The sequence below is a fragment of the Mus pahari genome, chromosome 20 (genome assembly GCF_900095145.1).
Source record: "Mus pahari chromosome 20, PAHARI_EIJ_v1.1, whole genome shotgun sequence".
Classification (NCBI taxonomy): Eukaryota; Metazoa; Chordata; class Mammalia; order Rodentia; family Muridae; genus Mus; species Mus pahari.
In genome coordinates, this window is record NC_034609.1 from 115,131 (window position 1) to 131,995 (window position 16,865).

Sequence of the window (16,865 nt, forward strand, 5' to 3'; positions counted from 1 at the left end):
CTCTGTACTTATATCCTTTTTCATGTGTATTTTGTTCCCTATTCTAAGGAGGAATGAAGTATCCACACGATGGTCTTCCTTCTTGGTTTTTTTGTGTTTTGCAAAATGTATCTTGGGTATTCTAAGTTTCTGGGCTAATATCCACTTATCAGTGAGTGCATATCTAGTGACTTCTTTTCTCACACACATTCTTGACACACACACTTAGAAACAAGAAGTGGAGCTTCCTCCAGTTGATAAGGGCATTTAAGGAAAACCATAGATAGCAGTAGTTATTCATTTAAGGAAAACCATAGACAGCAGTAGTTATTCGTAGGCTTGATTGCTCCTCTCGGAAGCTTGACAAAGATGTCAATTTTACAACTTTACTGTTTTCTGGCTACGCCATTGAGTGGGAAGAGCCAGCAACTCAGCTTACTCTTCAAGAGTAATAAGCAGCAGAAAATCATGCTTTTTAGTACAAACCAGAAATTAGAAACTGAAATGGAAAAAAATGACCATTTCAAATATCACAAAACAAGAAATACTTAGTAATAAATATTTCAAAATACATTCAAATGACATCTTATTCATTCATTCATTCATTCATTCATTGATTCATTCATTCACTTTATATCCTGATAATGCCTCCTCTACCTTACTCTCTTTCCTGTTCCACCCTTACAAATCCCTCTTTCTATTACCACCTTCCTCTGGGACATCCAGTCTCAGTAGGACTAAGCACATCCTCCCACTGAGGCCCAACCAGGTAATCCAGTTAGTGGAAAGGGATCCAATGGCAGGCAACCAAGTCAGAGAGCCTCTACTCCAATTGTTAGAGGACCCACATGAAGGCTAAGCTGCATATATGCTATAAATGTGTAGGGTGCCTAGGTCCAGCCCCTGCATGTTCTTTGGTTGGTGGTTCAGTCCCTGTGAGCACCTATGGTCCTAGGTTAGTTAACTTGATAGGTCTTCTTGTGGTGTCCTTGAACCCCACCCCCACTCTTCCACAAGACTCCCCAAGCACAGCCTGATGTTTGGCTGTGGTTTTCTGCATCTGTCTGTATCAGCTACTGGGTGAAGCCTCTTAGGAGACAGTTGTACTAGGCTTCTGTCAGCAAGCATAGCAGGGTGTCATTACTAGTATCGGGAATTGACTATCTTACATGGAATGTGCTCAAGCTGGGCTAGTCATTGGTTGGCCATTTTCTCAATCTTTTCTCCCTCTTTATCCCTGTATGTCTTGTAGGCAAAAAAAATTTGGGGGTGAAGGTTTTGTGGATGGATGTGTCCCCCTCTCTCAACTGGGAGTCTCCTGTGGTTACAGGAGGTGGACACTTTAGTCTCCATATCCTCTGGAGGTAGGAGTCTCAGTTATGATAACCATGGTAGACTCCCCAGAACCTCCCCCATTCCAAGTCTCCAGCTACTCTTAGAGATTTACCACATTCTATGAGGCCAATGTCAGCCTGATAACTAAACCATAAAAATATTCAACAACAAAACAAAAAAAGAATTTCAGACCACTTTGCCTTATGAACATTGATGCAAAAATATTCAATATAATACTCACAAACCTCATCCAAGAAAACATCAAAGACATCATTCACCATGATAAAATAGACTTTATCCCAGGGTTGCAGAGATGGCTCATTATATAAAAATCCATCAACATAATTCACCATATAAACCAACCAACTGAAAGGAAAAAAATCCCATAATGCCATCTCATTAGATGCTGAAAAAGCCTTTGAGAAAATCTGACATCCATTTGTGTTAAAAGTATTAGAGAGATGAGGGAAACAAGGTCCATAACTAAACACAATAAAGGCAATACCACAATCCAATAGCCAAAACTAAACCAAGTGAAGAGAAACATGAAGCAATTTCATTAAAATCAGGGACAAGACAAGGCTGCACATTCTCATTGTATCTAGTAACATAGCTCTTGAAGTTCTAGTTAGATCAATAAGACAGCTAGAGGAGATCAAGGGGATACAAATTGGAAAGGAAAATTAAAGTATCTTCCTAGATGATATAATAGTATATATAACAACTTCAGCAAAGTGGCTGGATACAAAATTACCTAAAAAAAAAATCAGTAGCCCTCCTTTATACAAATGATAAATGAGCTTAGAAAGAAATTAGGGAAATGACATCCTTCACATTAGCCACAAATAATATAAAAAAAATCTTGGTGTAATTCTAAGAAAGTAAGTGAAAGATCTGTATGACAAGAACTTCAAGTTTCTGAGGAAAGAAATTGAAAAAGATATCAGAAGATGGAAAGATCTCCTATGCTAGTGGATTGGCAGGATTAACATAGTGAACAGGGCCATTTTACCAAAACAATTTATAGATTCAATACACTTACCATCAAAGTTTCAACATAATTCTTTATAGACCTTGAATGAGAAATTCTCAAAGAAAAAAATCCTAGTTTAGCTAAAATAATTATATACAGTAAGACAACTTCTGGATGTATCACCATATCTGATCACAATCTGTATTACAGAGCAAGAGTAATAAAAACCACATGGTATTGGCATAAAATCAAATAGCTTGATCAATGGAATCTAATTAAAGACCCAGAAATACACCCACACACCTACAGACACTTGATATTTGACAAAGAAGCCAAAATCATACAGTGGAAAAAAAGCAAGCATCTTCAGAAAATGATGCTGGTCTAATTGGATGTGTTCATATAGAGAAATGCAAATATACCCATGTCTATTACCCTGCACAAGACTCAAGTCCAAGTAGATCAAAGACTTCAATGTAAAACTGGACATACTAAATTTAATTAGAAGAGAAAGTGGGGAACTGCTTTCAACTCATTGGCATAGGGGACAAATTCCTGAACAGAACATCAGTGGCTCAGGCACTAAGATCAACAATTAATAAATGGGACTTCATGAAACTGAAAAGCTTTTGCAAAGCTAAGGACACCATCAATAGGACAACATGGCAGACTACAGAATTGGAAAAGAGTGTCACCAACTCTACATCCTACAGAGGACTAATATCCAAAATATAAATAGAACTCAAGAAATTAGAAACAAATCAAATAACACAATTAAAAAATGAGATACAGAGCTAAACAGAATCTTGAATGACTGAAAAGCACTTAAAGAAATGTGCAAAGTTCTTAGTCATCAGGGTAATGTAAATAAAAATGACCCTGAAATTCCATCTTACACAAGTCAGGATATCTGAGATCAAAACTGAAGTGTCAGCACATGCTGGCAAGGATGTGGAGCAAGAGGGACACTCCTCCATTGCTGGTGGGAATGCAAACTTGTACAACCATTTTGGAAATCAAATAGGCAGGTTTTAGAAAATTGGGACTAGTTCCACCCCAAGACTCAGCTATACCACTCCTGGCATATACCCCAAAGATGCCCTACTTCATCACAAGTACACCTTCTTGACTATATTCATAGCAGCTTTACTCGTAATAACCAGAAACCTAAAACAACCTAAATGTCCTTCAATTGAATAATGGATAAAGAAAATGTACATTTACAGAATGGAATATTGCTCAGTGTTTAAAAACAAAGACATCATGAATTTTACAGGTAAATGAATGGAACGAGAAAGTATCACCCTGAGCGAGGTAACCCAGACCCCAAAGGACATGCATGGTATGTACTCACTTATAAGTGAACACTAGACATAAAGTACAGGCTAGCCATACTGTAATTCATAGGCTAAGTAATAAGGAGTGTTCAAAGGAGGATGCATGGATCTCACTCAGAAGGGGAAACAAAATCGTTATCAGAGATAGATGGAAGGAAGAAACTTGGTGGGAGAGGCGGTGTGAGAGGGGGTCAGGGATGGGGACCAGGCGTGAGGGCCAGGGGTGTGGAAGAGGGCTGGGTATCAATTGACATCTTTAAAGTATCAGGGGGAAATGTAAAGAACCATTATACAAATGGAAGGTTATTACGTTCATAGATGAAAAGATTCAAAGTAGTAGATTCTAATTTTCCTCAAGTTTGTGCAACATAATCTCACTGAAAGTTTTGTTTTCTTTCATAAATTAGTAAAGAAATAAAAATGTAGAAATCTTACAATCTTATCAAAAGTTCACAGACCAATGATAAATCTACATTAATAAAGTTAGTGCGATTATGCTATAGACACAACCAAACAGATCCTTACCAAGAACCCTTATGTACATGTTTGTTATAGCTTGGATCTGAAATGTTCCCCAAGGGCACATGAGTTAAAGGCTTGGTTTTTTAGTTAATATCAGTATAGAAACTTAATAGGTGGGGCCTTATTACAGATTTTTGCTCATCAAAGGCATGATGTCAAAATGGGTTGGGGGAACTTGGTCTCTTTCTTTCTCTGTTTTCCAACCAACATGAATTGTATAGCTTTCATTGTTTACAATATAACTCAAATTCGCATAACCAAAGTTAAACAGATGGATTAGTAAACAAACTAGTATAGCATTAGTAATCAAACTGTAGTATATTTGTACAAGAAAATATTTGTTAGCAGTGAAATACATTTAAAAAAAAAAGGAAGAAATCAGAGCCTTACCTTGTAGTTCAAGCTGGTTTCAAACTCACTTACTGTACAACTCAGGTTGGCTTAGAACTCGTGAGTCTTAGCCTCTTATGGTCTAGATTGCAGGTGTGAGCCACTATGCCTGTCTTTAGCAACAAATATTGATATATTCAACACGGTTGTATTTTAAAATTAGTATGTGTTATTTAGACATTTAAATTTAAATGTGATTTCATTGACACAAAATTCTAGAAAATGCAAATTAATCTGTAGTGACTAAGACCAATCAATCAATACCATCCTATTGTAAGGAGACACAATGGGAGAATTATCTAGTGATATGAAGAGAATTTTAGGAAATAGACATGTTTGTCATCTTGCATAAAGTATCTGTATACATGTTATTAAGTATCTGCAGTTAGAAACGTTTATGTAATTTTATACTTGAGAATATACGGTGTTTACTGCATGGTGATAATACACAATAAAGGGAATGACTGTAGATATTTAGAGGCTGATTCAGTAGCTCTATGTAGAAATAATCTTAACACATAAACAGAAGATAAAAGTAACTAAATTGTGCGATTAGTACCCAGGTGATCTCAGTGCAATTCTGTCACTGTCTCTAGCTTAATGAGTTCTTCTGCTTTACAAAATTGCAGGCATGCCTATAACATTGCAGTGTTTGGGAAGAAAACTTTATAAATATACGTATATGAAGTCTAGCATTTTTAGAAAGAACATCTGCTTACCCAGTGAAAGTGAAAACCCATGTCCACTTAGACATACTTAGATATTCATAAACACCTTATTCAAATAGCTCCAACCAAAGAATGCATAAACTGATAGTGATGTATCCAGATAAGCAACATCTCTGAGCACTGAGTGGATGCATGTAGTAATATACAAGAGACTCAGAAGCATTCTGGTATATAAAAGAAGTTAGGCACACAGTATTACCAACTTTATAATTCTGTGTATTTATAATTCTATATTTTATGGTTGTGAGCCTAACCTTTAACGGCTGAGCCACCTCTCCAGCCCATATATATAATTCTAGAAAATATGATTCAGTTATAAGAAAACAGCCTAGCGGCTGGTGAAGGCCACATTGCAAAAGTTGGGGATTGATTGCAAAGGGACAAACAGGAGCTTTCGAAGGTATTGAAAATTAATAACATCATTGTGGTGGTAACATCACTGTACATTTGTCAACTCTTATCTAGTTGTTCAATTAAAATGGTGAGTTATTGTATACAAGTATATAGACCAGACAATAATAAAACCAGAACCAGAACACCAGTTCTATATTTAAAATAAGTTAGTATATATTTACAGGGTGAAAAAAACTAAGGTCTGGTATTTGAATAAAATGAAAAAAGGCAGCAAATTTAATCTACTGTTTTTCTTGTGTTAAAAATTATATTTAGTGTATAAGTGTCCTTGTGGTCTATATTACAGGTTTTCAACAGTAATATATTTTTAGAAAGAAACTAAAGCATAGGTTGACTTCTGGTACATTATGGAAGCCTCTTTCTGTGTTCTATTTGAATGCTTGTTCATCTTTTCCTCTTGTGCTTGTCCTAATTTATAGTTGGGTCACTGAGTATATTTGGTATTCCATTAGAAGAACATTGAAGTCCAGTTTATTCCTTTTTAGTTTGTTACGAATACATCCTTGGGTGACATACTGTTGAACAGAGCTGTGCAGAGAGGAAAGAGTGTGGCCATTCTCCAGGACAGTAGTTCCCAATCTGTGCCTTTTGGAAATCTCTATCTCTCAGAATATTTGTGTTATGATTCATAGCAGTAGCAAAATTAAAGTAGCAACAAAAATAATTTCATGGTTGGGGGTTATCACAATACAATTGTGTTAACGGGTCACAGCATTAGAAAGGTTGAGAACTAGTGTTCTAGAAAGGGCACTGCTGTCCAAATATATTTTTCAATTTCAATTTAAGAAGCCCTGTATGCAAAGCAATTATTTGAGAAGAGTACTGAAGACTAAGATCAGCCAATATTGTTTCAAAGTCTTATAGGCGTTGCTCATAGTTTGAATCAAACAATTTGAAAATATCGGATCAGAATAGTTCTACATTGTATAAGGGTTTTACCACTCATCAGATAATATAATGGACTTTCAAGTTTATTTTAAAGATGTATAAAATTATGGTAAACCATAGAAATACTGAAGCAACAGTTTTTATCAGTGCAATCAACAGAACTCAGATACATAACTGTTACAAGTAGCCTTAACATACTGATAAAGACAATTCTCCAAGTGTTTAAGAGTTATCTGGATATAAGTTTACATTTTCTTTGGGTGAATTTTAATATTAGAAGCTTCAAATCTGAATAAGGAATTTATCAGATATGGGTACTTCATATTTAGGGTGGGCCATCTCTAGAGGCAGAGAAAGATAAAGGGTAGAATCAGAAGGTCTAGAAGATTAGACGATGACAAACTATTTCTCTTTAAATGTTCCTGTTATTCTTGGGTCTCCATCAACATGCTAAGGTGGGGAAGGCTGACACTAAGATGAAGACTGCAGAAATGTGAATGATGGGTATAGGACTTCACCTTCCTTTGGAAATACAAAGAAGAAAGTTACCTTTTTTTACTAACATAAATATTAGTTTGTCAAGTTAGGAAGGATTAAGACATGAGTTCAATTAATAGAAAAAGATCATGACATACAGAATTTTAAAAGATAAAGCATTAATTCTTTTTCCTTTTTATCTTTTCTGAGTTTGATGGTAAAGTATTATATTCTAAGCTTCTGTTGTCTATTACCTGGATAGCCTACATCTGATACAGTGGCTCAGTGATATTGTGAAGGATCCAGGCTGTTTTTGTTTTCCATGTTGTATCCTTAGTCTGTAGCTTTTATCTCTTGTTGCTACAAAGCTGTTAACCTTTTGGATATTATGGTCATATTACAGAAAGACATAAGAAAAAGGGCAAAGGACTAAAGTCATGAGATTAAATCTGTACCTTTGAGGAGTTCTAGAAATCTCACTTGAGAGTATTCTGAATTTTCTTTGAACAGGACTGGGTAAAATGGCTACCTCTAGGCTCCACAAACAGGACTGAAGGTGAGTCACTAGATAAAATTGGGAGATTATTATGAAGACATAATTGTAGACACTTGGCAATATTTACCATAGCAGAAAGGAATTTTAAAGGGTCAAGTTTAAAGGCTATTTCAAAAAACAATATGGAGAGATGGTAGAGACTGCGGTGATTTGAAACATCAGATATATGGTTTTTTAAGAGTGAAGTTTTTGATGATTTGGTATGGAATGACAGTAACAGTAAGTGGGCAAGGATGATTTCTGGGTATTTATATTGCTCTGCAGAAGTAAAACGGGAGTGTTATCTGCTGAAATAGTGAAGGTGCATAGGAGATGAATCAATTTTAGAATTCTCTCTGTTTAGACAGAAATTTCACCATTGCTAACGTTAGTGGTAAAGTTCTTTTGGATTCTTAAGAGACATATTGTGACAGGTATTTAAAAAATACTGATCAGTTGACCATAATTATTGATCTTTTCAAATTTCCTATTACATTGCCCTACGCAACGTGTAATCATCTGCAGCAAAGATATCTTGCCTTTAACAATGAAAATCTTGAGTTCACAAAATTCTCTCATAGCTTTTGATGCAATAAGTTTTTTTTTTTGAATAGTAAAAACACCATTTTTTGGCTTGGGGCCAGAATAATTTCCCCTGAATTATGTGGGCCACTGTACTTCTGTAGAAATGCAGAACACTCTCCATAGGGTGGTGTGCTTGCATGGTCCACAGATGTAGAGCCCATTGGCATGGGTACAGTAACTTTCATATTTAAGTGAATGATAGAAAATGAAATTGTGGAGTAAAACTCGAATTTTTTGAACACTCTTTTAATAATATCACCAAAATACCACAGTGCCTTTAGGATTAAGATTCAGTAGCTTCTTTTTTTTTTTTTTTTTTTTTTTTGAAGAATTGCTATATTTAATTTGTATGCAAGTGAGATATATAAAATACAGACAATAATTACATGTTCATAACTAATTTACTATTTAATAAAAATTATTACTTTGGTAATTTAAGATACTTTCTTTAGTAAAGATCTTGATTTTTTATGTTTTCTAGGAATAGAGAAAGAATCCTGCCCTCCTCCACCACAGATTCCAAATGCCCTAGTGATTGAAACCACAGTGAAATACTTGGAGAAAAAGTATCTGTTCTTTGCCAAGACAATTACCTAACTCATGACCCAGAAATGGTGTACAAAGATGGGAGGTAGCAGTCATTACCATGCTGCACAGATCAGTAGCTATGACTTACTTTCCAATAGCTTCTTAAACCCGTGAGTCAGTTCCCATCTGCTGGCTTGTTTTTGAAAGCCCTTCAGAATACAGACAGAACCAACCACACATCTCACCTTAAGCTGTTTGTGCTTCTAAGTCGTATCCTTGTCTATGTTCTAGTCCTTGTAGATATGTCTGTTCAGAGCCCCCAGATGTTACCCTAAGATTGTTCTGCATTTTACATTGATTTGCTGGCCAGATGTTTATCAGCAGGCTCAGCATCAAAGAATGAGGATTAAGAACTGAGTTCTGATTTCCACAAGTTTTAAAGTTATGGGGACCCACAGAAGCCCTTATAAATCCAGTTGATAATCCCCGAGTCTCTGTACTATGCCTTGGCCGTTTCTATATTTTCTCTCCACATCAAGCCAGCTATTTTGTATATCACTGCCCATACCCCTGCTCACATGAAGATCAGACCTGTGGCTCTGATTTCTAAACTACCTTTGTTGACACAGAGAACTAAATTGTGTTTTCTGAGTCTTACTTATAGAAATTATTTTCTTATTACAAAGGCATGGGCCTTCTAGAATGACACGGCTCCCACTGACTTCCTTCCTTCCTTCCTTCCTTCCTTCCTTCCTTCCTTCCTTCCTTCCTTCCTTCCTTCCTTCCTTCTTCTTCCTTCCTTCCTTCCTTCCTTCCTTCCTTCCTTCCTTCCTTCCTTTTTCAAGAGTCTAATCAAGGTTTAACCATTTTGCCCTCTTCTGGCCCGAGGGCTCCAGGCACACACATGTTGCATAGTCATGAATGTATGCAAAAACACCCAGAGAGATAGACTTAAATTACGTTGTGTCAAGTTAAAAATTTTTAAATAAAAAGATTTATTATTAAAAAGAAACACCCTTTTTGTTTGTTATTAAAAACAAAAAACTATCCCCATACAACTTTCTGGCAAGCCAGGGCATGCTACAGAGCGGCTCATCCTCTGCCTGGTTGTGGTGGCAATGGTATGCTGAGGTGCCAGGGTTTACCTCACAGCGGAAACTATACGCATAAGGGCTGCCGCTGATAGGATTGTTTCCTTTTCTGTAAGTTCCATCAGTTTCCAAGTGGAGGAGACCGATCTTCAAACAACCTTTCAGCCATATCGCTTGCCTGAGCATCATAGACATCTTATTAAAAAAAAAAAAAAAGTGACACTGTCATGTTCTGGAATCATCAAGGCCCAACCTTGAGGGCAGAGCATGTCAAACCTAGAAAGCCTCATTCCATCTATTTCTAACTATCAGCACTGTTGGAGTTAAGGACGCCATATTTTCCTATAAAGTCATACTTTCTTATCCAAGGGGGCGGGGAATAGAGGCNTCTTCTTTCTTTCTTTCTTTCTTTCTTTCTTTCTTTCTTTCTTTCTTTCTTTCTTTCTTTCTTTCTTTCTTTCTTTCTTTCTTTCTTTTTCTTTCTTCCTTCCTTCCTTCCTTTTTCTCTTTCTTTCTTTCTTTCTTTCTTTCTTTCTTTCTTTCTTTCTTTCTTTCTTTCTTTCTTTCTTTCTTTCTAACTTTCTTTCTTTCTAACTTTCTTTCTTTCTTTCTTTCTTTCTTTCTTTCTTTCTTTCTTTCTTTCTTTCTTTCTAACTCTTTCTCTCTCTCTCTCTCTCTCTCTCTCTCTCTCTCTCTCTCTCTCTCTCTCTCTTCTTTCCTTTCTTCCTTTCTTTCCTTGCTGTGTAAAATTTGCTTCCCAATTTAACTGGTTAATAAAAGGCTGGAGCCTGTGATTGGGTAGTGGATGGAGAAAGGTATGACTTAAGGATTGAGTGAAGTGCTTGCAGGTAGAGGGAGAGGAAGAAGAAAGGAGATGGAGATGGGGGAGGTTGCCATGAGCACCAGTCCAGGAGAAACAGGAAGTAATAAGGCACTTTACAGCTGGGAAATAGGTTAGAATAGCTCCAAATCTGTCCAATATAAACTTATGGCATTTAAATAAAATAACTGGATTTGTGTCTTTTATACTGGCTAGCTAAAATTATACATTCATTTTACATGAGACACACAGAACTGTTCAACATGAAACACCCATCATGCTGAATGTTACTACTAGAAAAATAAGTGGTTCTTTTGAAATGAAGAGAAAGTACCCACCCCAATTTATAGGATATCTTATACTTCCTGTAACCTAGCTTCTCCTCCCATTTAACACTCTCATTTTTCCACGTCCTTTATCAACAAAAGTCATTAACAAACTGCTATTCTGTTGAAAAGAACCTTCCCTCCTTCCCTAGCTTCCAGAATGCTTATATTTCTACCATGCCTGATGAGATCAAAATTGTCTATTATATCAATGGTAACTTTTTACCTCTTTGCCACAGTTGCAGTTTTATATTGATTTATGTAATTGTTTTATCAACATCCATCTCCTTCTCTAGAACAAAATTAGAAGGCCATGTACACTATCATTCATTGGAATACCAGCACAAAGCATATTTCTTGGTGCATTATAAGTTCTTAAAAACATTCTGTGGCCAAAGTCACCATGGAGAAGTAATACCAGTCCCGTGACAAGGTTGCCTTCAATGTTGATGAAACACATGATAAAGTTAAAAAGTGTGTTGAAGAAATCTTAGGTGAGGGCTACAGTCAGAACAATATCAACCAGTGGATCACAAACAGAGTGGAGCAATCTTTAAAACATTTTGTTAAAATGGGGAGAGCCTATTGCACATTGTGACCTATGCAGTGGCCTAGCAGAATTCATGCGCATTTCATACAGCCACCTTATGTTTTGGAGATACTCCATCTGATGGAATCTGTACTGTAAGATGGGGGAACTATACCATGAATTGCATCAGTAATGTTTTTGACATCACAATTGTCCTGTAACCAACTAAATATGTTGGACTAAAGCCATTAATTTAAGTTTGTGAGTATATTCTTTCTAAAAGGAGAAACGATTACTTATTAATATGCTAGATGATAAGTGGGCAATGTGCCTCAAAACTGACAGTAAGAAATGGATCGATGTAACAAAACTCTTAAAGTAAAGAAGGTCTTGGCAGATTATCTCGTATTCTGTAGAGCATCATTTAAATACGTAAACATCAGCCCAAAGATAAATACAGAAATATCCACTGACAAGCCTTTCACTAACATTATGGACCCACGGAGAAATTTATTTAAATTAGAAAACACAAATATGTGAACAAAAAGATGCTAGAATAAATGTGGAGACAACTATATCAATTCACTAATCTTTCCTGTTTATTTTAATTTCTTTAGTAAATTGAATTGTATATAATATTTGATGGAAAGTAATTTGACCACAGTTAATGTTATAATGCTATTTATGACTAACCTAATTAGTTTTCCTAAGAATTGGTAAATCCATATTTGAAAAGTTGAGTTTCTTGTATTTACACTTAAAGTGGAAGTAAATCTGATAACCCAATTTCCTTGTTAAATAAAAACAGTTAGGTCTGTGATCAAAAGTATATGACTCAGACAAGGGCCATACAGTCCACTCATCCCATGAATTTTATTGAATTCTAGTGAAGGTGTGCTCTGCATACTTCCTGCCAGGCATAGCAGCTCTCAACATGATGTTGAAGTTTTAAGTTTCTTTTGGTAACTGTATGCTTGGGAAACTAGTGTTTACATTTGAAGAACAGAAGAAAGAAAGGAAAAGTGTCTGGACTTTAATGGAGAACTAACTAAAAGGAAAGCACTTATTGGTGACAGAATTATAGATATACTATTTAAGAGTTTCTTTTGACAAAGTAAAATACATAAAGACCTTATTAGTAGTCTTAGCTATACAAGAAATACATTTTATCACTGCGTTAGTTACAACTAGTGAGAATTATTTAAAATACTTAAGTGGAGTTAGGACTAAAGTCTAATATACATTAAAAGTGAGCAATCAGCAGGCTATTTAATATCTCAGGGCTAATGAAGTATAGTTAAATTTATTTATTTTTATTTATTTTTGAAAAATGTAAATGATGGCATTTATTTTTACAATCAATATGGAATAAGAGTAGATATCAACAATTTTTTTGATTTTTTGATTTTTTTGATTTTTTGATTTTTTTGAAGTTCTCAAATACAGTTTTATTATTCCATTCATTTTTTAAAAAATTAATTAATTAATTAATTAATTCACTTTACATCCTGTTCACTGCCCTCCTCCTGGTCACCCCTTCCCACAGTCCTTCACCCCATTTCTACCTCCTTTCTTCTCTGAGTCTCCCTGGGTATACCCCCACCCTGGCACATCAAGTCTTCACAAGGCTAGGTACATCCTCTCCCACTGAGGCCAGACAAGGCAGTCCAGCTAGAAGAATATATTCCACGTACAGGCAACAGCTTTTTGGATAGCCATCCTCTCCAGTTGTTCAGGACCCATATGAAGACCAAGATGCATATCTGCTACATATGTGTGGGAGGCCTAGGTCCAGCCCATGTATGTTCTTTAGTTTATGGTCCAGTCTCTGAGAGCCCTAAGGGTCTAGGTTAGTTGATTCTATCCCTCCAGGACCCACAATCCTTCCTCCTATTTTGCCATAAGGATCCCCAAGCTCCATCTACAGTTTGGCTGTGGATGTCTGCATCTGTCTTAAGAGGCAGATGGAGGAAGCAAAAGGAAACGAGGAGGAGAATTGGCATGTGTTATGGATCAGGTGTGGGAGAGACAGGAGAAATAGCCAAATGGCTATGAGGATGAATGAAAATCAGCAACTGGACAGCATTGGGAGGTAGGGGCATCTCTAGGATGAGACAGAGTCCTGGGATAAGGGAAGCACCCAAGAATCAATGGGTTATTCTTAGCTGTGACTCACAGCATTGGGGGTATGGAACCTGAAGAGGCCACCTCCTATACCCTGGCAAGAACCCAAATAGTGATGAGGTATGGAACCTGAAGAGGCCACCTCCTATACCCTGGCAAGAACCCAAATAGTGATAAGGACACCAACCCACCCACAAAACTTTCCACCCAAAATTTATTCTGTGTACAAGAAAAGCAGGGGTAGGGGATGGAGCAGAGACTGAGGGAATAGGCAACCAATAACCTACCCAACTTGAGACCCATCCCATGGCCAAGCACCAATCCCTAACAATATTAGTGATACTCTGTTATGCTTGCAGATAGGAGACTAACATGGCTGTCCTCTGAGAGGCTCCACTTAGCAGCTGACTCAGATAGTTAAATTTATTAAGAAAATCAAATAAAAATATTAGGGTACACAGCTGGAGACCAAATGCAAAATTAGTCTGCCATTTAACCTTAAAAATGAAATCAATTTTGCATATTACCACTGACACCCAATCCATGTAAGGACTTTGAATCATTATTCATTGAAATTAAAATAAAGAAAAGTTAGTATTAGTGGCAAGTGTATTAAGACAGATACATGCGTGGTTGACATTTTGCCAAATCACTGTAATGATAAAAATGGAAGGATAAGGTTTAATGGAGTGATACATAGTTTTGGCACATCAGAAATTATTTGTGCATTACCTGTTGAGTTTTTGTCTTTTACATCATAATACTAAATGCTAAATGCTGAATGCTAAATGCTAAATGCTAAATGGTGGCTTGCAAGATTTCGAGACTGCACGAAGTCTGAGGGACCCTGCCTCCAGTTGATTCTGATTGGTGAATAAATATGCCAGCAACCAATAGCTAGTGAGAAAAGATGTAGGCGGGGTTTAGGTTTCCCTGGCTAGAGACAATGAGTAAGGGGTAGGGAAGGAAGAGAGCCACCATGGAATAGAGAAGAATGTGACCCAGGGGGCTACAAACTGGGTTAAAAGCAGCCAAGATGGAACACAGTGTGTGTGTGTGTGTGTGTGTGTGTGTGTGTGTGTGTGTGTGTGTGTGTATGTTTAATTATTTTTTATTACTACAATTACCTTTATGTTACTTTACACTACTGGTGGGTGTGCCTCTGAAGATTATAACAGTGGCCAAACTATCTGTGCAGTTAGAGTTTATATTTTATTATTGTTATTGAACTCTCATTTTAAAATAATCAACTCATATTTCATGAGCTTGCTAACTGATGTTTCAAGTTAAAAATTACCTCCCTGAATTTGAAACAAAAAATTGTGTAATTCTGGGTATATCGCTCAGTTACTTGAAAGTCATATAAACATGTAAGTCTGAGTTCAATTCCCAGAACCCTGTGAAAATGCTGGATATGGTGGTTTATACTTGTAAGCTTATGCTCCTCATGTGACATCCTGTCTCAAATAAAAGATGAGAAGCCATAAAGAATGACACCTGAGGTTACACTCTGGTCTTTGTAGTATGTGCAGATACATATATATTCGCGCGCGCACACACACACACACACACACACACACACACACACACACACACACACACACATACTGAATACCAAAATCAGTCCTCTATTAGTAAGGCAATATTTTTTAGCACAATTTTACCTACTTGGAGAAAGAATGAGATCCATGGATACTGAGTTTTGTTTTGTTTTGTTTTGTTTTTTTAAAGATTTGAGGGGCAAAGTTTATGAACTAGTCAAGAGTTTCTTGATGATTTCAAGATGTGTAACCAGAACAAGAGTGAGACCAGTGATTGATAAATGGGTATTTGAGGAGATCTAGTTGAAATCAGAGATGGGGATTGTTTTAGATTGTTAAGTCAGAGGTTATGTTAACATATCATTTACCAAGCTGTTGTTTGTTAGGTCCCAAAGAAACTGGGACAAGTCTCATACTTGTGGCTCCTCCCAGCACTTCTCACCCAGCCTCCTACCCTAAACCTCTTCAGGCTGGGGCCTGGGCTTCACTTCTCTTTCCCCAGCCTGATCTCTATATAACTAAGTCATTGCAGCCATGTCATTCTTGGGTCAGGGCTGGCTCTCTCTTAGCCTCTTGGTCCAGGACTTCTCTCTTGGTTTGCTTGCCCTCTCTCTTGTCTTCTCTCTTACCTCGACTCTCCTTCCTCCTCTCATGGCCTGGTCCATTTTGGACTCTTTCAGGTGCTTCTGTCTGCTCTTTCTCTCCTATTTAGAATAAAACCCATCTCCTCAACCATACCTAGAAGCCATCAACTCCTCATTTTCATCCAATGCATTTTAGGGATAATAACTCCTGGATGCTTCATAGACAGCTTTAGCTTTCAGTTATTTTTTCTAATAGTGTTGTTTAGAGTGTGCCTAGCTCTGAATCCTGGGTTACAAAGCCCTTCTTGGTTAGCAGATCTTTGTTTCATCTTTCCCTCAACTTTCTTCCTAGTTTCCAGATATTTTTCCATTTTTATTTTTATTCTACTCTGTCCTTGAAATATAAGGGGCCACACAGAATGTTTTGCCCCAAGTTTTCATGCTCTCAATTTGGCCAATTCACTGGAAGAGCTCTGAGTAGTATTCAATTTTAATCAAGAGTCCACAGGATAGGCAAGTGGAGTGCATAGCATCCTGGTGAGGGTTTGACATTAATCATCAGAAAGATTTATTTAGTAACTGAAATTGTGGAAAGAGTTGAGTTTGCCTAAATTATAAAACAAGATAGAGGATTGAGCCCTAGAAGTAAATGCCTTGGGTATCAATAGAAAATGAAAGCTTTGGCCATGCATAAAACCATTCTCTACATATAAAACAAGTCAGTCTCTAACAGAGAATTCAATCCATTTAACAGTTTCAGTACCTGCTATGTGGCTGTTGAAGACCACTTGCAGCAAACATGTAAGGACCACTCACATTCATTCAATGCAGAATGTTTAAGTTGAGCTCCCTGGGAAACAGACTCTAGGATGAAGGTTTATATGGAAGAGCTGTTGAAAACATACCCACAAAACAGTGAGGGAAATGTTAAAGTATGATACATTTGCATACGATCTCCTATAGAGCTCCAGAGCTAAGTCTGCCATTCACAAATGGTCAAAGACACAGGGAACAAACAAGTCTTTCCTTGCTTACATTAAACAGCAATTCAGTGTGGGCATTGGTTAGGACAAGCTGTATTCTTAGAGAATTTTATAAACTGAAGTCAATTTCTGGAAAGAGCCTTAGCTATGAGCCACCAATAGATAACATCTTTGGC

At 36.8% G+C, this 16,865-nt stretch overlaps 1 pseudogene; it reads left to right on the forward strand.

The window, feature by feature from the left end:
• Positions 1–11,331: 11,331 nt before the first annotated feature.
• LOC110337202 lies at positions 11,332–11,678 on the forward strand (annotated as a pseudogene).
• Positions 11,679–16,865: the final 5,187 nt, after the last annotated feature.